Below are 26,581 nucleotides of genomic sequence, written 5' to 3' on the forward strand. Positions count from 1 at the left end.
TGTCCATGTACACATTGTGTTCCAGGGTGTAGTCAATCACTGCACAACTACACACATGCATCAAAGCCATGTATACTGTCATTAGAAAGGGCTGTCTACACTTGCACTGCATGGTGCTGAGCAACACATGGTCTGCCTGCTGGCACGTGTGTGCTGACTGTTTGCCTTGAGATACTGTCACCCACCATCACCCACTATTGTGTATGTGTTGGATTGCTGGTGTGTGTGTGTGTGTGTGTGTGTGTGTGTGTGTGTGTGTGTGTGTGTGTGTGTGTGTGTGTGTATGTGCTGTGGTGAGCAGTGTATTTCTATGCATGTGTGCATGTTTGCATGTGTGCATGTGTTCATGTGTGCATGTGTGCATGTGTGCATGTGCTCATGTGTTCATGTGTGCATGTGTGCATGTGTTCATGTGTTCATGTGTGCATGTGTTCATGTGTTCATGTATTCATGTATGCATGTGTTGATGTGTTGATGTGTGCATGTGTGCATGTGTTCATGTGTGCATATGTGCATGTGTGCTAACATCATGTACAGATTGTAAAGTGCGTTTCCTGTCTTCCTTCCAAAGGTGCTGTGTTAGGCGTGGCTGAGTTTAGCAGGGAACCTGATGTCACCACCACTAATAGTGGAGATGATGAGACATGTATTGTGGCACAGGAAGGTCTGACAGAGTCTGTTGATGTTCCACCAATCGACAGTACACAGCTGTCAACCCCATCTATGCGCACAATCATACTGCCAATACATCCCTCGTCACCAATGGCCATAGGTGAGGGACAGCATACAGTTGGCATTGACCAGGAGAGTGAGGTACCTATGGCATGTGCATCCCCTCACAGCAGCCATAGCTGGATTACCAGAATGGTACCACATAGGCTTATGTCCAGGGGTTCTCGGCGGAGCACCACTGATCATACTGCCTCTGGCAGACGTGCTCCCGGAGGTATTACAACCTCCAGTATGTTCCGGGCTGTAATGCAGGTACAGGCATGTACGGAAAGGAACACCCGACAGGGACTGAGGGTGCAGGGGGCCCATTACACTGCTATCAAAGACAGCATCCGTGACCTTGCCGGTGCCATCCGGAATTACACCGAGGTCATTGATAGCTGTTGGAGAGAGACATTAGATGTCCTCCACAATGTGTTAGCCATGAGCCAGGACCATGCGGGAAGGATGAGAGGCTGACGCAGATGCATGCCAGCAACAGCATCAGCTGGCATTCATCGCGGATGGACCACAGATAACAGCCGTTCCCGTAGTGGCATACCAGCCCCAGCAATGCTGGGGCTGGCCTGTCCATTAACCATCCTACAAGACCACGTGCACATGGCACTGGCCAGTCCCAGCAGGGACATGGGTCCAGTCATCATACCTCTGCCTCTGATGATAGCACCCAGTCAGGGTTGGTAGCCGATACTGCCCGTAGCACCCCTGCTAGGCACAGGTACAGTGTCCATGGCCAGAGACAGTGATCTGTATGGCCTAGCAGGTACAGTCTGTGGTTGTCCCACAACTGCCCATATATGGCAGCCACATGGTGTAGTTGTGTGAATGCAGACACACACACATTTACCATACAACTAGGGCTCACACATACACACACACATTACATCGACATTGGCCCATGCAGTACTGTCGTCCCTCACACACACACACACACACACACACACACACACACACACACACACACACACACACATACACACACAGACATGCCAATTGGATGGGTCAGTGTTGGGCTCTGGCAAACCTACAACACAGCCTGTGCATATGATGACACCTGTGCCACCTCCTGTCATCATACACACCCTGTGCATATGATGACACCTGTGCCACCTCCTGTCATCTGTCACATTGATGCAGGAATAGGCTAACATGGTTCTGATGCACAGGGTGATATAATAGCAGTGTAGCAATAGTAGCAAGTTGCCAACAGGAAGGTGTACTGATATCCTTGTAGGTATATCTGAGCAGGCATTATGCATCACAGCTGTGATAGTCATTGTAGCATTGTTTACACCAGTGTTAGGTCTGAGTATGTATTGTCCACCCATGTGCCACTTGGATGAAGTGTACAGTGTTGACAGCATGTGTTAGTGAGTGGAGAGTACATGTGTTATGTGTGCATTACAAATTAGCAGGTGTACATCTGTGAACATGGTGTTTGCGCACTGTCTGCATGTACGTGCATAGTGGACATGTGGGATGTGCGACATACCCTGTTCTACACATTGTGAACATCTCATGGTATCTTTCAATGGCCAGTATGCATTCTACTACAGATATGTACTAACATGGGTACACATGTGTGTATGACATGGGTTGGCACTATGCTGTGGGTGATACTACTGATATCTGTCACTGATTTGCAGTCTGGCAATATACACCACCTCAACAGCATGACTATAACCAATCATTAGATGATGTCCTGACAAATGACTCACAGTTGTAGGGAACTCAGTAACAGTTGGATCCTTCCACTACTATATTATACTATGACAGTAACCAGTGGTAATGACCGCCACATGTTCCTGGGACCACACCTGTGTGGCATAAAGCTCTCTTCGGTACATGCAAACATACTAGGGATATGTTCATCCACATCTGGTAATACATGCATTGGCCTACACTGCATTCCCCAGACGGGATGCATATCCTACAAAAGGGTATCATACAGACAGATACCTGTTGTCCAGCGCATGCCGTATAGCAGTACGCCATCTATGGCATAGTCATCCACATTTACTATACATACTATCCCAAAAGTACCACATAGGTGGGAGCCCTGCACACATATGTTGGGTACCAATGTGTACAGACATGTGTTATGTCATCTGTCCCTTGGTATCCACATATCCATAGGTATTGTGGGTTCCCTCGGTGTTTCACATAACACATTAGGGGCCTGCATGCATATCCACAGGGCTGGTGCACACCTATCATGACTGTCCATTATTGCCAGTCGTTCTTGTGTATGAACATGTCTGACATATACCCCAGCAATTACCCTCACTCACAGTCCTCTACAGTACGTGTCATGGATGTGTGTGGCAGGGATCTCCTTGACCATGGGTCACTACATTGGCCGGTCTTGACGCAGACATACATATGTGGCCTATGATCCGAGAAGCAGCGGCACAATCTGTCGAAGGTTACAAATGTATTCATGTAGTATGCAGGCTTCACACCTATGTACTTATTGAGGTCTCATGTACATAAATCTATTTGACCCGCAGATACCCGATGTGTGCATTACACATACTGTTTGAAACATATGTCATACCATAGTAAAAGCAGAACGCACACTGCATTAACCAGCTGTGGTACACACGCACACCATTTGCAGGATTCAAACCCCTACCTGCCTATGTTATGACACTAGTGAGGTATGCATTAACACGACACGCTATTTGCTTTACTTGCAGCATTTTTTTCCAAAGCTCTATTTGTAGGATGCTGACATCATCACACTTGGCAAAGAGGGATTCACCACTCCTAATGTTTTTCCAAAAACGCCACTCTTCTCAAAGGCAGTCGCACACACATTCATTCTCAGCATTCAAACCCCTACATAACTATGTTATGCTACTGGAGAAATATGCATTAACATGGCACACTATATGCATCACTGGGTGCTTTTTGTTCTCCTTGAATATTTGTAGGATGCTGACATCATCAGACTTACCAAAGAAGGATGTACCTATTTTCAAATGTGTTTCCACAGTCTCGAAAAAGGCCACTCCTAACAAAGGAAATCACACACATACACCCCCCCCCACACACACACAGACACACACACTTTGCAGGACTCAAACCTCTACCTAACTATGTCATGACACTAGGGAAGATATGCATTAACACAACTCGCTATTTGTTTTACTTGCAGCATTTTTTTCCAAAGCTCTATTTGTAGGATGCTGACATCATCACACTTGGCAAAGAGGGATTCATCACTCCTAATGTATTTCCACAGTCTCCAAAAAGGCCACTCCTCTCAAAGGCAGTCTCACACACACACATTCATACTCAGCATTTGCAGGATTCAAATCCATATCTAACTATATTATGCTACTGGAGAGATACACATTAACACGGCACCCTATATTCATTATTGGTTGTTGTCTGTTCTCCTTGAATATTTGTAAGATGCTGACATCATCAGACTTACCAAGGAGGGATGCACCTCTTTTCAAATGTGTTTCCACAGTCTCCAAAAAGGCCAGTCCTCACAAAGGAAATCACACACATACACACGTGGCGTTTGCAGGACTCAACCCTCTACCTGACTATGTTTTGATACTAGTGAGATACGCATTAACACAACACACTATTTGCTTTACTGAATGCATTTATTTCAAAAGCTCTATTTGTAGGATGCTGACATCATCACACTTGGCAAAGAGGTATTCACCACTTCTAATGTGTTTCCACAGTCTCCAAAAAGGCTATTCCTCTCAAAGGAAATCACACACATACACACTCAGTAATTACAGGATTCAACCCCCTACCTAACTATATTATGATACTAGTGAAATACGCATTAACATGACACGCTACATGATTTATTGCATGGTTTCTATTCACATGCTATGTTTGTAGGTTGCTGACATCAGACTGGACATGGTTATGTGTGTGCATGTAGTGTTATGCAATCCCACAAATTAACCTTGTGGGTCAGCAGGTGTGAACATCTTGAACAGGAATACACAAGTCATACCTGGTGTGATCTATCTGTGGACATATTACCATTCCTTCATATGACAATACATATTCATGCATGGATTGTAGGTTTTGTGGATACCACATGTGTCTGTGATGTTGGTAAAGGGCTATTCAAGGTCTATGTGGGACCTGTGTTGCTCCTGTCAGTGATGTTTGTCCTAAGTGGCTGCCTTGCAAGATATCTAGCAGGTTTGGGGAACATGATGTGCTCATTAACATACCACAGACATTTGTGTTGTGTGTTTGTCAGTTTACAATATCTCTGTTCCTGACTGCAATCATGATGGATTCCATGGACTTGCATTTGGGACTTCGTAGGCTTATAGGAATATATTCCCATGGTGTGTTGTGCACCAACACCTATGGGGTGTGCCACATGTTGCTGTAACACATTCAACGGTGTAAGATCCTGTAGAGAGTGTGAGGCTCAACAGACTGTTCGAGTGCGGTGTCTGTTGTCCTGTCGTTCACTTATGACACATATGGGGAAACATTGTTATCCATGTGATGGGATTCATTTGGCATTGTGGGGACCAGTTTACACATTCTACATGTGGTATCTCCTGGTATGATGTTAGGGTCTTTTGTCACTGGGAGGTGGGTATGTATGTATGGGCCTGTCTGACAGGATGTTGACATTGTCAAGTCAGGTACAGTTGACCCTGACTGAGGACATATATGACTGTACATCGATATTTCTCACCTAGCTAAAGGAGGTGTAATATTTCTGTCTGTACTCCTTTGCAGATTACCTTTCCACAGCAACAACAAACCTGAATGCTAAAACCCTGTTATACTCTTTTACACACTTGACACACTACTGACCCTTTGTGATCAGTCGACAGTGTATGTCATCATCATATCCTGGCATGTCCAAAGGTCGGTTTTGTGTGTAGTCCTTGGACTACATGACAAGAGACATGGAGGGGCTCTCTGATCATGTAGGCCAGGACAGTATGACCCTGACCTTGTGTAGCATCTTACCCTCACCAAGTACTATGTCACAGTATACAGATTACTTGAACACTTTTAACAGTTGCCTAACACATTGTCGTCATTCACAGGGGATCCAGTGTCTGTCAGCCTGGGATTACATACTCAACATGCCATGTACATTCGCTATGGACGCCATGCAGCTGTCACCCCTAGGCTTTCACAGACTGCCTTAGGCTCTTGACACACACATAGTGGCTGTTTGAAGTGAGGGTCAGATGACATAACCACAGCCATAGACATTACTGGGTACAGGAAACGGTCAGTGATGGTGCTCAACAACTGATGTCTAACTCTCAGAATGCATGCACTCAGGACTCACATCAGTATGGCATCTGTCGATATACGTGCAGTAACAAACAACTGGTTCAGGCTCACAAAAGTACAGCAGCACTAACAGGTTTTACGTCATACCATGGTTTTCAGACACAGGAATCAGTCTGGACAACAACAATAGGGGGGGATTCTGTATACATCATTCATACACACACCTCCAGGTTGGTAGCAGTACACAAAGCATTGGGGGACGTACATGTGCAACTGAGAGTGGTCAAAACTGCATTTCAGTTTGTAGACTGTTACAGACCACACTCCCAAACATGGGCACAACAGTCGTTATTCCTGGGAACACTGGGGAATGTGAAGGTCTCACCAAACACCATTATATTGTGTGACTTCAAATACACAATCATTGACTGGGTATACTACTCATGCATTGACACCCTTGCACAACAGTTGCTAAGATTGTTACACTCAAATGCTAGGGCAGACCTGGTCACCACACCCACAGGGGGTTATACATGTGGTACCTGATCAGCACACACATGGGGACTCTATGTTCCACAACAGAGGTATACCTGTATTTGTTAAGGTCGGAACATACATTCATCTCACTAGACATACATATCCCATATACACACACACATCTGATGTGATCTCAGTGACATACTTCTCATGAGCAAACATCACACTTGTACAAACTGAGGTGGTATCCCTCAATGACCCTGGGACAGTGTTAATTACGGCTCAGACAACTATATACTTTACAAGCACATTCTATGGACAACTACTGGAATTCATAGATCATGCTATCCCAGATGACTAGAAGACTCACTCCTCCAAAGGCAGGGGATCTGTCTACTGGACCATGGCCATTACTGAGCTGTACATGGACAGGAGGAGGCCACTACATTATGGAGCACAATCACAATCTGGAAGACATCTCTGATCACTACTATGGTATAGCTATGATCAGGTGTTGATTAATCTAAGGCCCACTTCTAACAGGCACTTGCAACAGACACTGTGGACAATCATAAGGCCTTATTTAGTTATGTCAGGGACCTGTGTGGGAACTCACAGATATGCTGTGAGTTACTGCATAATTACAAATGGTACAGTGTACCCACTGACAATGCGAACATCCTGGACAACAGGTTCAGTGGGAATGTTTCCCCAGCATCCCCCCTGCAGTGCACATGTCCATCACAACAGGGTATAGTTTCCCTGTCATCACAGATGAACATGTGTGTTCTGCCCTCTCCATAGCAGACAACACAGCATCAGTGGGCCCAGATAGTGTCCCAGACTGTGGCATACACGAGATTCATGACAAACTTCATACTCACATTATGTCACTGTTCAATATCACAGTTACTACAGGATGTGTACCCATGGAATGGCATACAACTACGGTGTACCCACTACACAGTGATGGTGCCACAAGGGACCCTGGACATTATCACCATATATGCCTAACTATCCTGGTCTGCTATGTTACGGAGTGTATCATCATGGAACACATACACATACACATTGTGAACCTACAGACACTGGATCCTACACAATTTGGTGTTGTTGTGGGCATATCTTGCCTCTTGCAGATGTTTGATGTCTTTAAACAGTTAACAGGTCCATAGACATGCACAGGGTTGTCCACTCAGCCTACCTGGAGCTCGCACACCACTTCTACACAATACCCCACTTGGCCTTTACACATTAGATCACCAGATTCAATATCTACACATATGTCACAATCTGGATTGCTAACTAGATCATGGATAGCACACACATGGTCAGGATTGCAGGTGCCATGTCTGACTATACAACAGTTACACATGGCATCCCACAGGGCTCAGTCCTGGGACCTCTCTTGTTCTGTATATATTTCTGATACATACTGGCTAACACAGGGGAAATATGGATGACCATGTTTGCCAATGGCAGCAAACTGTGTGCCATATTCAACTCCACAGCTGGCACAGGCCACCGCAGAAAGGGTCTCACAGAGATGGCTGACTGGTGCCAGAGCCATGGCCTACAACTACCTTACTTTAGATGCATAGTCATCACCTTTGGTAGTAACATTGTGCACACACATTACCACATCAGTGATGATACATCATGTACAGTGTGTGTGGCTTGTGATTTGTGGACATGAATACTTAGTACTCTTGACTTTGACATTCACGTTGCCAATGTTGTTGGACATACCTTCTATTTAGGCAACCTTATCCCATACAGTTTTACATCCAGATCAGGTGGGGTCATTGTGACGCTGTAGTTATCTGGCACATGCTTGGATACAATGGCCCATTTCGGATGTACCTTACCCAACACCTGCAGCAATGGGAATGTATACTGATTTACATACCAAGTGGATCTGGGGACTCACACAGATGGTATGCACAGTTTGGCTATGGTGACCCCAGCTCTCCTCAGTTGCTTACTGCCTACTTAGATGCAGTCTGTGCCTTTTCTTTGATGCCATGTCCATCACAGCATTGCTGGGCAGGCTCCACATGAGGATATCAAAGTCCCTTACAGCTACATACTCCAGGGACAGGTACATGAGCAATGATGTTAATAGGACATGCTGGAGGGGCATATTACCATCACAGAGGCTCCACTCACTCGGGAATGTGATCACAGTACCACATATGCACAGACCCATGCTGAACACCTACAGGTGACATCTTCACAGGTGGACGGGTGATCATATGTTTAGCCCTGGGATATGTTATGGGTCCTTGCTAGACAGAGGCAGAATGACATGAAGATATGTGGGATATCTTTGTGACCTACTATTGACAGGCACAGTCTACTGATCTAGCGTGATTGCAGAATACAAACACACTGTGGCTAGGCTTCTACATACCCTAGGGCAGATAGCCTAGTGTCAACCTCTGAACCTATGCTAATGTTCTGGATGCACATTGTTCAGTGATGGTACTGATTGCAGGTTTTGTTTCTTCTTTGCTTTACCACTTCCTATGAACAACCTAGGTTTCTACATTACATATATGATTGTGACAGTATTTCACTATTTTATATTGTGTCTGTTGTCATATCACTGTGTGCAAATGGTGGATTGGTGAATAGTGCAAGGTTCCTGGGTTGACACTTGCAACTTTGGGATATGTGTGGCCCACTACTGAATTCAAACTTTACCTAAGTGTGTGAGCATGCCCAGTTCAGACTTTCAGTGTTTTGTTGCCTGACATTTGTCTCATAGTTTCAAGTGTGTGAGCATGCCCAGTGTGACCTTGCAGTATGTTGCTGCCTGAGGTCCACTATGTTTGTTGATGTGTGTGAACATTACCAATATTAGCTTTTATACTATATGTGTGTTGAATATCAGGTTCTATTATTACTGCAGACCTTACCTTTGTGTCTTGACTCGACATGGATTATGCAATGCATGCAAGGTTTCCATTCGATACTTAGCATTGACTTATCAACATTTTTTCATGCACACTGACCATCGACATGCTGTCATGGTTTAGTGGTTTTGTTCTCTGACTATAGTGCACTGTATCCTGGGTTCGAGGACTATCACTGCTTCATATTTTCATACATGGCAGAACAGACTGCTTTAAGAATAGTGAAGCAAGTATGAACTTGTTAACCTGCTTTTGATGAAATATACCTACATTTGAGCAGACTTGCACAACATTGCTCAATGTTGCCCAACATTGCTGGACGGTGCACAATATTGCTGGACATTGCCTGTAGTTGTGCTACTTAGTGTGTGCAATTTTGTTCATATATACTAAATAGTGGTGGGAGCTGTTTAGCAGTGCTTTCTATTGCTTAACACATAGCAATCATGCCTCAAGTGGTGCTGCAGGGCTGCCTATGTCAGATGCACATTTTACACTCCCTATACATGTTTGTTAACAGGTAGTGTCAAGTTAGACATTGCTTTTACTATATGTGCAAGTCGGAGAGAGGTATCATTTCCAGGGTTCCTACTGAGCCAGTGTATATGCTATGTGTTGCCTCTTTGCCTCCTTCTGCCTACTGGGGCAGGCTCAGGTTGTTCCTCCTCTGAGTCATGCTCTGCCTGTGATGGCCTTGGCAATGATGGGGGGGCTGTTGTGCCCAGCCCTATGCTGCTCCTGCTGCAGCTGTTTTTGCAGGATCATATTGTGTAGCATAGCACATACCATGACTATTTGGGTACATGTAGTTGGTGAGTACTGCAAGGCTCCACCAGATGTGTCCAGGCACCAGAACCATGACTTGAGCAGCCCAAACACATGCTCAATTACATTTCATGTTTGTGCATGTGCCTCATTATGGCGTTCCTGTTCAGGTGTGTGTGCATTTCTGATGGGTGTCATCAGCCATGTCTCAAGTGCATATCCAGCATCCGCCACTAGGTGACCATGAGGGATGTCCCCATTGGCAAATGTCTGGTACAGCTGTGTCAGATGCCAGATATGGGAGTCATGGTAGCTTCCAGGGCAGCCAGCACACACATTCATTATTATACCCTGGGCATCACACACGACCTGGCAGTTGATGGAGGGGTAACCCTTGCGGTTATAGTAAACCTGCCCTGCTCACCGGCTGGTGCTTTGATTCAAATGTGCGTGCAGTCTATTGCACCCACTACCTCAGGGTATTCTGCTATTTGCTATAGGAGCTGCATATTGCTGGCCAATAACTCAAGGGAATTGGGGAAATATACATGATCACCAACATGTGCTGCCATGGCATTCAGGAAATGGTGCAGTACCCTGGATGCTGATGCCTGTGAAATTTCCATCATATCACCAGTTGGTCTCTGGAAAGTACCTGTTGCTAATATTCTTAGGCCAACACATACCTTGGTTTCCACTGGGATGGGGTCCTCTCTGTCGGTTCTGTGTGTGAGGCGTGGCCTGCACAGCTCAACAATTTGCTGCATGAGGCCTCTGTCCACTCTATAGCGCTCCACTATCTCCAGCTCATGTAGCTCCTTGTAGGTTACCCTGGGCCTGTACATTCTTTTCCATCTCCTCATTGTGGGTTGCTCAGCAGCATTTGTATTGCCACCATCCTCAGCATGTTGCATATGTCGCCTTATGACAGCAATGGGAGCCCCTAACATTTCTTTGTCTCAGTAAAGCTTTTTCAGTTTTCACTTCTATTAGCTTACTGCAGTGTTGCAGTGTGTCTGAGAAAACATACTGGAATGTTTTTTTGCTGAGTTTTAAGTGCTGGGCTGGGCTGGGCTAGTGTAATGCCTGTGTAATTGGTTGATTCTGATTGTTTTCACCTGCTAGCTCTGCTAGTACTCCCTGGTTAACTTCCTACTATTTGTTGTGCTTCCTTTTCCCTTTCTGTTTCCTCAGGGGGCAGCTCCACGCGAACAAGCGCAAACACGTGCACACCACATCACATGCATGCACACATGCTTACACGGACTAAAACTTGCTTATTCTTGTTAAAATGTGCGCACACCGGTGCAAACACGCTTACAACTGTTTACACAGTCTTACATATGCTTACTCAAGCCTACACGCGCACACACACACTTACACACGCGCACACTGTCTTACTTGGGTTTTCTGGTGCGCACACGCGTGCATGCATGCTCAGTAAGAAACTTTGGTGTTATCTACAGCATACACCTTCAAATTCTTTTCTTTACCTGGCCTACCTGTTGACACACCTCTTTTACTATTATGTAAATGTAAGCTGACACGTGTCACTCTGCTCCAATGAGCTGCACTCCTTTCATACATGCCCCCCTCGTGATGTCACCTATCTTCTACTCTTTTACTCCCCTTATCCTACTCCTACACTCCACTGACTGTGCTCATTTGCTATGTGAACTTGCGATTCACTATCATAACTCTCCTTTGCATAGGATTGCCTACTAATGCTTAGTTACATCTCTTAGACTGAGCTTCCTCCCTTAGCAACCTCTAATCGTGGCCATGTTGTCTTTAGCCTGCCATTCCCTTGCATTGCAAATTAATTTTCACTATGAAATCTACATTTGTGGATCTTAATTATTCATTTTCTGCTTTTTAGGGTGCAGCGCGTTTACACGGCTCTGCGCTATGGTTAAACCTTGGACATTGGGATTAAAAAAAAAATTATTTTTAGTTTTATTTTGCATCACTTCCCATTGGCAATGGCCATTTTCTTGGACATTGGCATGCTTCCTCCTGTGAATGCATGCTTTTTTTACTGCTGACACGGCTCCGTTTTGCTATTTGCAGAACCATACTCAGTTATCAACTGAGTACATTTCTGCAGATAACACTACTCCTACTCGGACAGGTTTGGGTTTCCTGGATCACAGATTTACCTCATTTGCATGGCTTTTGCCTGCAGTTGAGGTAATTTGCATATCCCAGCCCTGTCCGTATAGGACTAGTTTAGAGAGCTCAGTTGCACACCCCTGACGGCTGTTCCTGGATCGCTCGGTGGACATGTTGGCTTGCTGGAGTCTTACTCTACTCTTGGACTCCATGCAAGCCTTCGTGAATCCGGCCCTATGTCTCTCTCATTCACCCAGTCTTCCTCTCTTTCATTGTCTCTCTCTCTCTCTCTCTCTCTCTCTCCGCACACAGACACACACACACACACACACACACACACACACACACACACACACACACACACACACACACACACACACACACACACACAGACAGTCGCATTATGGTTTCTTTATGTTTTCCATATTGCTAAACATGGCTTTTTAAGCCACACTTAGCAAGGTAAAGCAAAATGGCAAGTCCATGTAACTGCTGCTGTTACTTCTGCTAGTTGATTTTTCTAGATTTGCAAATATATATATATATATATATATATATATATATATATATATATATATATATTTGTATAAAACAACAATGAAAGGTGAATATGTGACCACTAAAGATAAATGCTACAATGTAATTATCATAAAAACTGTCAAAAGCAGCACTGTCACCATGGAATAAAGCATAAAACCCAAACTTTAATAAATAAACATAAAAATTGAGGAACATTGGTCACATAGTCACCTTTGGTTGCTGTTTTGTACATTTTAAGTGAACGACCTCCCATGGCAGAAGATGGTATATCTACTGCACACAGTATTGAATTGGATTATCGTCCATCATTGAACCAGAGAATGAATATTTCCACTAACAGGAGGAATCCCACCATGGTTTTGACCAACCCCCTGTTATGTTTGAGTTTGGATGGGCCACCTGAGGCACTGGAAGGAATGGAGTAAATGAGTCACAATATAGATACGTTTATGGCAATGTTTCATACATTTGAAAACTCGTTGTACAAGTTAAAGAAACTACAATGGCAGCGACTCCATATGGGGGCTTGTACCCATCATAAAGTTAACCAGAGGGGTCTGCAGATTCTAGTATGCCCACCTATTGATCTATATATTCTGAACTACTTTAGAAATGGTAGCTCTTAAACTTGGAAACCAGCTTTGGTTATATGAAGCTAACTTTGGAGTATTTTGAACCTATAGACATGATATGAAGAAACTGGTTGAGCAACAACAAAAAGAAATAGAAAGTAAGTTCCTTTTTGATGTCTTTACAGATAAACTTGAGGAGCTATACTCTAATATTTCAGCATTGGATGCATGCTTAGAATGTACTAAATCTAAAAAATTAATGACAGACTCCACAGACTTTAAGAATGAAAGGATTTTTGTCTGTCCTAAAGAAGAAAGTGCTGCTAATGAGAGAAGAGGTGCTAATAGTGATTCACTGACTGTGTCTAATGATTCTGATTTAACAGATGATAAGCAGCATTCTCAGAGCAATGCAACCACACTTCATGATGATATTATCAATGAATAGGAGAACACATCTTTCACAAAACCTAAAGAACCAGAAGCGAACTTGGGAGAGAGACATAAGGATAACTCTGTTTTATCCTTGTTTTTTTTTTTTATCCTTGGTTATTTAAGCTCTTTCTTTTCAAGTAAAATTGATGAATGTACACAGATGGCCCCACTTGCAAAGCTGGGGCAGGAAGAGGAGGAAGGTCGCTATTGACCAGTAATTAATGCATCTTTATAAACAGCACAAACTGGAGTAGTAGGGAATTTAAGTGAACATCAACAGTCAACAGCGCAACTTTGCGTAATAAGGGCTTGACTTTTATTGCTGCCACTCCATCACAATTGAGTGATGTCTCTGTCAACTTGAAATTGTTCTGCAGGAATGTCATGCTAAAGAGTTTTTTTGCAGATAACGATGACACTAACATGAAGAGCTTTAAAAAGCCAAGCCTGTTCATACCCCAGAATAATCTGGTTTTGGAGACTTTTTCTAAGAGTCTGTCAGACAGAGATCTTTAAATCATTGAAACAGCCTAAATGATAGTACCAGAATATCTAACCCCTCAAGAAAGAGTAGCAATATGTGAACAGCAAAGTAACAACAAAATTATCATTTCTCCTACTGATAAGAGAGGGGCCATAGTAGTCATGGATTCAACAGATTGTGATGCCAGAATGTTTGCTATGCTTGATACATCGAGCACCTATATGCCTATAGATTATACAAGGGTAAGGGCAATGACTAAGACCAGTAGTGACACAATTTATGATCTTTTTATGTGTCATAAACACAACCAAACTTTAACGTAATACTTAACTGTAACACACCAACTTATTCCATCCTTAAAAGGCCTTTCCAAAATTCATAAGGACAATATCAGCCTCCCCCCCACTTCTCCCAATAGTTGCAGACAAGGGATGGGTGACTGAGCCAATACTGATTATATTGAGAAGCAATTAAGAGAAGCTTTATCTGTGGCTTATACAGTCTTAAGAGATACCATACAATTCCTGGAGACAAATTTTGATTTTTCTGCTAGTATCACTGACTTTACTTCCTTCTTGATTGTTACCATGGACATAACTAGTCTGTTTACTGTTGTTCCTAATGGATATGGAATAACAGCCATTAAATAGGTGTTACACAATAACACACATTACACCTTAAAGAAGTTTGACTTGATATGTTCACTTCTGGAATTGCTGCTTGAAAATAATGTTTTTGTTTATCAAACAAGTTTACTGGCAGAAAAGGGGTGTTGTAATGGGAACCCCATGTGCAAATAGTTATGCCAACCTGGTGTTGGCCGACTGGGAACTGGAATATGTTTTGGCCAATAATTATTTCAGCTCTAAAATCAAATATTATAAAAGATTTGTTGAGGACCTGTTTATCCTGTGCAAGGAACAACAGAAGAGTTATTTGATGTGTACAATATCTATAGTCGACTATGGATTTTTTGAGGTTTACTGTTCATTTCTCCCATGAAAGTATCAGCTTTTTAGATATTTCTCTGGATGTAGATATGGTAAATGTTATTCATACCAGAGTTTTTCATAAAGCATGCAGGAAGAACACCTTACTTGATTGCACTAGTATGCATCCTAAACATGTCTACCAGAATATTTTAAAAGGTCAAGCATTAAAGAACTCTAGATTTAACACCAGGGAGAATGATTTTTTACAAGCAAACCAGATTCGGAATGCAGAATTCATTCAAAGAGGTTATGAGAGGAAAGAGGTACATCACATCATACTATACAATGAATTGCAAGAACATCTCAAGGGAGACTTTTCTTCTCATGTGCAGAGGTGAGAGCAGTATTAATGAGCAGAGAATTACCCATTTGAATTCCTAAGCCAGAGTAGTATTACTTATTCCAATGACATTAATTTTACATGTGATATCATTAGAGGGAACTGACACATTCTTATGTGTGATGATAATATCAAATGAGTAGTGGGCGAAACTCCATATTTTACATTCAGAAATAATAGGAGCTTAAAAGATCTATTATGCCATGCCCAGTCAAGTAATGAGGGGCTTGATCCTCTGAAACAGGGCACAATCCATGTTTCGCATGTAGTTATTGCAACACATTTCTAAGAAGCAAGATTTCAAACATCCAGTAACTGGCAGGTCTATTCACTATGAGACTATGCTAATTGTAAAATGAAGAATGTTGTTTATATTACCTGCTATCAGAGATATGAATGTTTTTATGCCAGTAAGACAAACAGGCAGTTAAAAGAGAGAATGGCCATACATTTACGTTTAAAGGATGCCAGGAATCCATTAGTGAAATATATTCTTATGGATAATGCACATTTCTTTTCATTCATGGTAATACAAATGATTCAGGAGAATGTAAGGGGTGGTGACATGGTCCTGATCACAGAACTGGCATAAGCCAATTGGATAGGAGATTTACAGGCTGACACACTTCCTGGCCTCAACACATGTATTCCACTGAAACCCACCTTAACGAGGTGTAGACTGTTTAAATAAAATTGATTGGTAGTGCCTTGTTTAAATGGACGGTTGTTTTGTGAGTGAACTAGATCTGAAAAAGGGTGACATTACACCTGAAAATGCTTATCTTGTAATATGGCTGTTTTTACTTGATTTTTATGTTTATCTATTAAAGTTTTGGTTTTCTGCTTTATTCCATGGTGATAGTGCTGCTTTTGACAGTTACGCACACACACACACACACACACACACACACACACACACACACACACACACACACACACACACACACATAGATAGATAGATAGATTTAGATATATATGTGCGTATATGTATTATTTTACACTTACTTAACAATAAAACTGAATTTATCAAGATTAAAAAAGATGTTGGCCATTTGCTTTTAATTCTTAAGACCATGCTTCATGGTAGCCGTTAATATGCAGCCATGAATTGGTGGGCTTGTTTTCTTTCTCCCAGGTGATAACTGTAACTTCCCTCTTGGAGAATGTTCATTCTCCAGTGGGATATAGATGCATGTTTTGACCATTATTTAAGACATTTTATATGGAAGTGAATTACCCTGGCTTAAATCACAGCTGTAGGCTATTCTTGTTACTATATTTAGTTTGCAAACTAGAGGGAAATGTTTGTTTTTTTTTTTTTCTTTATTAACTATCTTCTCACCCTGACTCAGAACTGCTTGTTGGTCACATACTTTACTTTAATGACTCAAATAGTTTCCTTTTTACTTGTTCAAGAAGCAGTCTGGCCAGATGGTAGAAAACAGTCATTATTTTATTGTTAAAGAAATTTTTTTTTATTTGGCCTCAGAATTTAAATGGAAGGCAGGTAGTAAGAATATGTACAATGCAAACCTGAAACAATATATACTGTACTGTGCACACTGATTTACTGCAGGAGTCCTAGCATGTCTGCGGCATATGTGAAGCAACTGACTTTTTTTGGGCTGGTCTCCAACAAGATGCAGGTATGTGCACTCTCAAACTCATACCCTATTAAGGGGAACTTGTACCAGTTGCTCAGAGTCTTATCCTACCCTAGCTGTTCCTCTGTTACCCACTATTCTAGGAAATCAATAACCACAAATGGCATATCTTAGTGTTATACCTCTGTCACAGTAAGTGGCGCTTGCTGGTACTATGATCAATATATACCTTCTGTCAGTGGCTCTTTTGGCCAAAAAAGGCTACATTTAGTAATCCACACTAATAAAAGCAAGAATAGGTTCATATAAAGGATTTGGAATGCTACACAGAGCTACAGCTGCATTAAAAAAAGAAATGCAAGTGTATTATATTCTAAGTTGGATGATATACAGCATGCATGGGCCCTAGAACTACTATGCAAACATTAGATGTACTTAGTCCATTTGAAAAGCCAAGCATTATAACTCTGCGACTTCATTTATACTACTGCTAGCATCTTCCTTCTGATTACTCTGCTATATTTTATGGCAGTTAAAATCTACTTCGTGAAAACAACATTAGCACAGGAGAAAATAATTTCAGGACAGCCTACTTCTGTGTAGGCTGAAAGAAAGCAGAATAATATTGTGAAATATTCATATGTAACTGTATTGAAATGGAAGACAGTGCATTTGGTCTCATGCCATTAGCAAACGTCAGTGAATATAAATGTACAATTTCTTGCTTTCCTGTAGTTTGTTTTGATGGATGACTAAGCAGGCATTCAAACTGCAGTTAATAGTTGAATGCATTCAGGTTTTCCCTGTCTTAATGTACCTCTCAGACAATACAATGTCAGTAACCATCAAACGAACACTTCGGTGACAGCTGTCAAAGTACAATGTGTGATATGAGACCAGAAAGGCAGCTGCGTACATTCATAATAATATATTCACACAAAGCAGAGAAAGAAGAATGTGATGATATAGTTTGCTTTAACAGTGTGGTAAAGGTAATACAGAGTGGATGTGACTGTTATACATAGCTAAACAAGAAAGAGGCACTTCCAATTACCATACGGAGTGTTTAGTCTTTTTTCAGTAGTAATAAAGTCCTGTAGCATACTGGCACATTTCTAGGTTCTTCCAGTTTCAGAAATGGAGGCACTTTATCTGTGCTCAAAATACTTTCATAATCTAATAAGATTTATTATCTCAAAACCAATGCAGTTCCAGAGTGAGATACAGCACAAGAACAACTGTATTCTTAATTCCTCAGTCACTAGCTTCATCTTCCGTAATATAGACCAAGGAAAGTTGCCAATAAGAACATCTGTGGAATGAATACTACCGTTATTGCAGTGGATCATTCACTGCTACGCAGAGTGCATATAAGATGGTTTAGATTCATTAGAAGGGTTTTCCATCTACCTCACACACAGAAGTATGCTTGTTAATATAAAAGAGGTTGTCTCTCTACAAACCTGTTCCCCTGTTTTTTAAGACTAATGTGCTGCACAGTTCAGTCTTGGATTAGTGGTGATGCAGAGGCCCAACATGCTTGTGTTAGCACAGAGGATACTGGATTTGAATAGTTTAGTCTGGCAGTTGGCACAGAGGCATAACCCCATGAACTGTGGACTAGCTGTTTCCTGTTATACAGTGTTTGATTCCCACAGCTTTCCTTTGTCTACTGAATGACCCTGACCAAGTTACATATCCAGGCAATGCTTGGGAGAAATTGGGATTTGGGCTAGGTTTCTTAATGGTCTTCTGGACTGCATGCCTCATAGCTATCTATCAACCTATCTGTTAATGTTATCTTTATTAATACAGTTCTTTACTTTGAGAACTCACAACTCAGTCACTTTTTATGCTGTTGGATTGTTCCTAAATTTGAAATAACTCAAGACTGGCCATTATCAAAACTCTGAAAGTAAAGCACTATCTTATAACAAAGAGTTTCCCAGTACAAGAAAACTATCAAACAACCTTGTTACAACCAGGGCAATAATCTTTAGAACTCAAGGAAGCCAACTACATGTTCCTGATAGTAGGCAGGTAACATGTTATTGTGTTGCCCCTCCCAGAAAAACAGCATTAACTTAAATCGACCCATCATGATTTAAATGGCTTCACTAACAAGCTGCAGTGGAGGATAAGCTATCAAGTCAAAGCCCATTTAAACATAATCGCAATACAATAACTGAAGTCTACATTAATTTAGCCAAAGTTTACTCTCACCACAATTAGATTATAGTCTCTGAAAAGTGCAGTGGAATGGGATGTTCTTAGCCCCAACAACCTCCACTTTCTCCTGATAACAAAAGACCTTCGAAAACTACAAACTTCATTGCACTAATGCAGACCAGACTTGTTAGCAGTACACTACAGGGTACTGTTTCTACCTGTTCTCTAATATGAGTGCCTTTACATTAATACCTGCTTATATATGTCTACTGAACCCCACAAATCACAACCCTAATTAAACATGCATTACTATCTTCCAGTAATTCCCAGAATTCTCTAGTGATACTTAGATCCAACAGAATGTCAGCTTAGAATGCAGTGAGTCTTAATTTTTGACCCAAATAAGGGATATGGTATTCTAGTCAATCTTCAAAACGCATTTGAAACAGTTTCTTTTGTCAGTTTATAATTTCACCTTGCATCATTTGTCACCTGTTGTTACTTCTCCTATAGATGAATTTCTCTAAGTGTTTTGGGTTTATAATACCATGATACGAATGGACCCCATTCCTAACTCAGGGTACAATTAAAGTTCAGGAAATAAGTATTGTTTCAGTCTTTGATGTTAAATAAGAGTGCTCTTCTCAGCACCTGCAATGTGCCCAGAATTGCATATTTTTGTAATTCGTATGGGGTTATACGGATTGGCAACATATTTAAGTACAACTGCAAATTATTTTGCATTTGACTTGTTACTGTTGAAAGAGTCTGAAAATCTTCTTTCACAATATTCTTGTTTCTACTTGCAAATCCTGGTATTTTGTGACTTTGTGTCTCCCTGCACGCAAGACGCTGTAAGCACTGGGTATAGCACCCTGTACACAAGACGCTGTAAGCACTGGGTATATCACCCTGTACACAAGACACTGTAACCACTGGGTATAGCACCCTGTACACATGACGCTGTAACCACTGGGTATAGCACCCTGTACACAAGACGCTGTAAACACTGGGTATAGCACCCTGTACACAAGATGCTGTAACCACTGGGTATAGCAGTTTCAATTATCAATACTACTTGTCTTTTTTCACAGAGTACTATTGTAGTGTTTGCACAATCCCTAATGAAACAGCCTTGCCATATTACTGTACCTTCTGTCATAAGTATATCACACCTGGCAACAAGCTGTATGACTGTTTCCACTTCTGGTTTATAGAACCTGGATTTGCCTGTTTTTCCCACCTTTCAATGTACTTTGTAAACCAACATATCCTGTGCCTCTATTATTTGCCTCTTAACTTTTGGGTTCAATTCACCTCACCTTAACAATTCCTCTGTCAAATCTTAGTCAACAAGAGGTTGTTCAAGATTGTCTCTGTACTTGCGACTTCTTTGTGGAGTTTCCATTTTTTTCATCCTTGTCTGATCTTTTTGCTTAATACTGCCTTTTCTGGCACATTCATTTGCTCTCATTTTTGTCTACTTCTGGTTTCATTTCCATGTTTTAAAACTTTCACCGTGTTTTTCTTTGATGGTCCCAGCAGATATGTATTATGTATGGAGTCTCACAAATACAGAGCTCTACATCTAATCACTTTTGAGGAGACCTATGCCTTTTTTAGCGTGAGGAATATATAATCGTAATACAAAAATCCACAACATTAGAGCCAAACTAGGAAAATGCATCCACTGACTATGTGCCAATAAATCCAATTATGAACTAATAAATCACAAGTGGATTTATTGCCATGTGTTTAGTGGATTATTTTTTCCTACTTCAGCTCCCACATTGTGGATTTTTTGATTAGTGTTCTTGGTGACTGCAATGTATGTTATGCTTTTTTGAAAAATACAGTCTTGGTATACATTGATTTTTATATATAATTTAATAAGCATGAAGCATTTTTTGTTTGTTTTTATGTCCAATTGATCCAATACTTTTTAGGGCCAGCCAATCACATCAAAACTGCAAGCTAGAACAGGAAGAGCAAATTGATTTATAACTCAAAAGTTTTAATATTAGTTTTTGTCTTCTGAAGTATTTTTTACTAAGCTTTATTTTCATTTATTCATATTTTATTGACAATCTTTATCTATTCCCAAATATTTATACACTCCCTCCCGGTCAAGTTCCTTTATATCACAGTTTTCCTTCAGGCTAATATTTTCTTTGTGCTGTAGCTTTCATTTTTTTAATGCTACTTTTGCACATCTGTCAAAACCAAATGTCATTCGTACACAACCTGAGAAAGTTTAAACCTTTGTATTTGTGCTTTCAACTGCTCATTTGATGATCTAGGCAGTTTCAAGTGATCCACAAAAAGAAGATGAGAAATATTTAAACAAATTTGGTTTCTAGGTGCCAAATTCTAACCATAGCCTTATCTGTTAAGTAAATAGCTTAATGAAAAGCTTAAACTTGCTTAACGAATAATATTTTCGAGTTTGTCTGTTCTTGTGACTATTTTACAGAAAGTTCCAGAACATCTTCTTGTGACATATCCTCTACAGATGCATTCCACTTCATCTGCTGCTTCTTCATATGGGAACCCACTGATCCATCACTCCACAACACTACCTACATCAGAGTTGCCACTGTTTTCTGCTCCATTAATGCTATGCATCTTCAGCTGGACGTTTGCACTGGTCTATTACAGAAAGCTCCAGAGCATGACCATGGAGTAACTCTTCAGACGTCTGCTGCTCCACCTGTTGCTCCTTAATTTGGGGACCCATAATTCCAACATGCTGTGACATTGCTTGTGTTGGATGTTACACTCTAAAACCTTTTATTCACAGATAATTCAAAACTTTAGTTTTTAATTTTAACTACTATCTCACTAACCCACTTTTCTACATTCCCTATTTGTGTTCTTATTTTTGTATCCTGAAAATTTCATTTCTAGGTTCATTTGTCTGTATGTTTCTTCAAATATCCTTGGGACTGTATTTTATATTGATTAGTTTGGCTTTGTTCCTTGTATATATATAGCATTACATCAGATATATTTTCCTTTCCCATGTCCATGTTTCTTTCATTTTTTATTTTTTTTAGTTTGCTTCTTTCACAATTCGGCTCACATTGATATTCAAACTTATCAATTTTCTCCTTTTCTTAATCACTTAGACTACTTAAATATTGGTTTATGGATCAGCTTTCATTTATGTAAAATGTTTGGCCCCTCACTTCTGAGGACTGGTTCTCATCTCCCTCCTTCCTTTAATTATCCCAGCAATCAAGTAGCTTTCATCCTCCTGTCAATAATTCTCTCTTTAGAGGATAGTTACCTTACTATTCATATTTTCTAGTTCAGAGATTCCAGAGGCATAAGACAGATGGCTGCAAATGTTCTTTTTGTTCTTAGGGATTTTTTCCCTAACTACCCCTACTCACTCTGATAATATGAGATATGCAGTGCAGTTGTCTGCATTCTGGCTTCCATTTATGTTTACCACCACTGCTCCATTGCAGTCTTTCTCATCATGTCCCCATCACTGTCAACCTACTCATACATTACTCAGGGTTACTACCTGGTCTCTGTGTCAGGAATCACTCCTGTAGAAATAAACTCTCATACTGTTCCAAAGGGGAGAGAGGTGGCTTACTGGCTTTTATCCCCATCTCTGATCTACCATATCCAAATCTGCCACTCAAACTTGGAATGGCAGCATTGGTGTCCAGAACCTCATTAATTCTCCTTTGGGCTGATAGTCATGCTTTTTTATTTACTATGTATCTTCTTAGTCTCGTATTGATTTTTCTTACTCCAGTTTTCTTCCACCCTCTTCCTAACTTTAATTAAGATCTTGTCTGCTAGTGTCCATGCTTCTTATATGCAAGCTGTAATCTCCCCTTAGGGGTAACCTCTTTATAGTTTTGTTAGCTGTAGCCATTGATTGGTTCATATCATATTTTCATATAATAATTAATCTTCTGCTGCCTTTTTCCTAATGCTTCACAACCTGTGGTTCTTATTATACAATGAGTTTTAATTCTGAAGCTCTCTGTCCGGCTAACACAGCTTTTCTGAAAGTAGTTCTTAACCTTATACAGTCAGATTGTAGCAGTCAGATTACTCGCAAAATCAAACAAATTGTTACCCTCTCTACAACTATTGAAAGGTGAAACGAATCTTTAGAATCATGTACTTCCAATTGTAACAAAAAAATACTATAGGAATTAAAAAGTAGCACAGGCACAAACATCTCCTCAGCAAGAAAGAAATGGAAAATGTAACAACATTTTTTAAATTGCAGCTGTCGTTACAGATCAGTACATTAACTTCTATCCTAGTTCATTCCACAGAAAAATCATGAGATGTGCATTTTACAAGGTGGTCTTGTAATGACTGAGACAAATTAAATTAAGGAACAATTATAATATTCATTTTCTTTACTGACAGTGCTTCCATCACTGTGGTCCTGTCAAGTCTTGAATCCAGAGGTCAGGAGTAAAATGACAGTCATCACACTGTTCAGAAGGCCCAGTACCTCAGAAATTGTAACATAAATAATATTTTATGTATTCTACAGTTTTGTTTTTGAAAGTGGAGTCTGTAAATCAAATAGCACTGAGGCTTTTACTTAACAGTTGCAGCAAAATGAGGTACAGTGACAGTTTCTTCACAGAATCACATTAAAGATGGAATTCCTCAGTAAAAATTAAAGTCCCTGATGACTGTGACTTTTCTTTGTTTTGCTTACCTACTAATTCTGCTTTATATGTCTCATAATAAGTCCTTTCTATATTTGCTGTTCTGTATGCATAAACTATAAATTGTAGGTATCCACTAATGTCCCCCACTCCCCCCAACCATAAGATCAAATAATTCCCTTCCTTTTATTTATTATAGTCTTGCTCCATATTAACTTTCATGCATTCCTACATATTTTTTATGACTCCCCCAACTTACATATCCCCAAGGAACCAACTTGCCAAGAACAATTGCTCAAGCAATCAAACCTGTAAACAAATTAAATGTAATAATTTTTACCAGGAAGTCAAGCCACTTCCCACATCCTTTGTGTGGTTGGCAAGTACTCCACACCACCTGATATGTAGATATATACTTATATACGCATATACATACATATATGTATATGGGTCCCCTTTGAATGGTCGACATTTCACAATATCGACATTCATATGGCTGAAACCATATGATCGACATTTGAAATGTTGACCATGGGGAACCGGCATCTCCCTCCAGTGAGGAATGGAAAGATTTCCACTACCATACTGTAATGCGATCTCGGAGTTGGTATATTTAAGTTCTGGGGGGTGTGAGGTTAGAGCCCCCACAGGGGGTACAGGGGGACAAAGCACCCCTGCTAGCAGTGTTAAGGTAAGTTTTGTTTTGTTTTTCATGTTCTGTTTCTATGGTCAACATTTCAAATGTCTATCATATGGTCTTGGTGATATGAATTTCGACATTGTGAAATGTTGACCATATCAAGTAGACCCATGTGTGTGTATATATCTATCTATCTATATATATCTATATCTATATATATATATATATATATATATATATATATATATATATTTATATATGGGTCTATTGTATAACTTCAAAAACACACATCTTTGAAATTAGACAGTAGACCCACACCTCCATGAAAGTGCACTTAAGTGAAAGTGCGCTTCCGCGAACATCGCTTCAATGAACCGATAAAAAACGTTTAAAACATTATTTTTGCAGGGGGCCAAGCCCCCCTGCTCCCACACCCCCCATACTTGAATATACAAACTCCAAGATTGCACTACAGTGGGAAAAACCTAAATTCCCTTTCCCCAGTGTAGTGTGCTTCGGCACCCATGTTTCTTAATGGTTCATTGAACCGTTCTTCACGGAAGTGCACCTTCGCTTAAGTGCACTTTCACAAAACTGAAAATCCACTGTTCATTTTTGAACAAGTGGAATTTTGGTGTTTTCCAGTAGACTTATATATATATATATATATATATATATATATATATATATATATATATAGGTTCCCTGGCTATTTCTTCCCACACTATTTACTTCCCTGGACCCCTGTCTAGCAGGGCGACTGACGGGATCCCCGGGAAGAATTTCCTTTCTCCCATCCAATCATCAAGGTTCCTTTTGAAGAGGGCCAAAGAGGCGCTCTGCTTGACATGTATTGGCAGTCTATTCCAGAGTCTGGGGAGTCTCTGGGTCAGGAACCTATCCCTCCAGCATGTTTTGTTTATTGTGATGACAAGTTTTAGATCCGTGCAGCATGTGGCTCTGAGGGATTGGGATTTCTTTAAGTGTAGCATGTCCAACAGCTCTGGGTTTGACATGGCCTTGTATGTTAAGCAGAGATCGCCTCAGAGTATACAATATCTGACAGAGTATAGCTGGAGTTTTTTTAGGCGGTCAGAATAGGGCATCTGCTTTAGGCCTATGATTCTTTTAGTGAGGTATTTCTGTCACCTTTTCAGTTGTTGAAGATGTCTTGAGAGGTACTACCAAAGGGGGCGTTGTATACTATAATGGGTCTAATGAGGGATGAGTACAGTGGGACAATGACTTCCTTTTTTCTGAATGAAAAGCCCTTAGTGATGAGGTGTGCCACATATAAGGATTTCCTGACTGTTGTGGCGATGTGGTTATTGAAGGTGAGACCACTGTCCACCTGTGTCCCTAAGTCTCTTATCACACTTTTGGTGTTTAGTGTACTGCCACCTATGTGGTAATTCATGGGTACATGTTTTTTCCCAAAGGGGATAACTATACATTTCATGGCATTAAGCTTGAGCCCCTGGCTCTGGCACCAAGCATCTGTTTCTGTAAGGCCCTTTTTTAGAGTATCCACATAATTTGGGGATTCAATAATGGCTCCCAGTTTGCAGTCATCTGCAAACTTTGTTAGCCAGAGTCCCTTAGTGTTGGCCTGTACTTCAGAGAAGTAGATGCCAAACAAAAGAGGCCCCAGGACTGAACCCTGAGGTACTCCACTTGTCACTTGTCTGGAGCTGGATTTGGAGTCAGCTACTTTTACAGTGTGGGTTCGGTCAGTAAGCCAGTTAGCAACCCATCGAGTAACGTAGGGATTAATGTCCAGCTTAGTAAGTTTTTCTATGATTCCAGAGTGGGGGATGGTGTCTGAGGCCTTGGCCAGGTCCAGATAGGCTGTGTGGACTGCCTTACCCTCATCCACGGCTCTGGAGACTG

This window comes from Protopterus annectens, chromosome 4.part1, assembly GCF_019279795.1.
Source record: "Protopterus annectens isolate FY-2018-M chromosome 4.part1, PAN1.0, whole genome shotgun sequence".
Classification (NCBI taxonomy): domain Eukaryota; kingdom Metazoa; phylum Chordata; order Ceratodontiformes; family Protopteridae; genus Protopterus; species Protopterus annectens.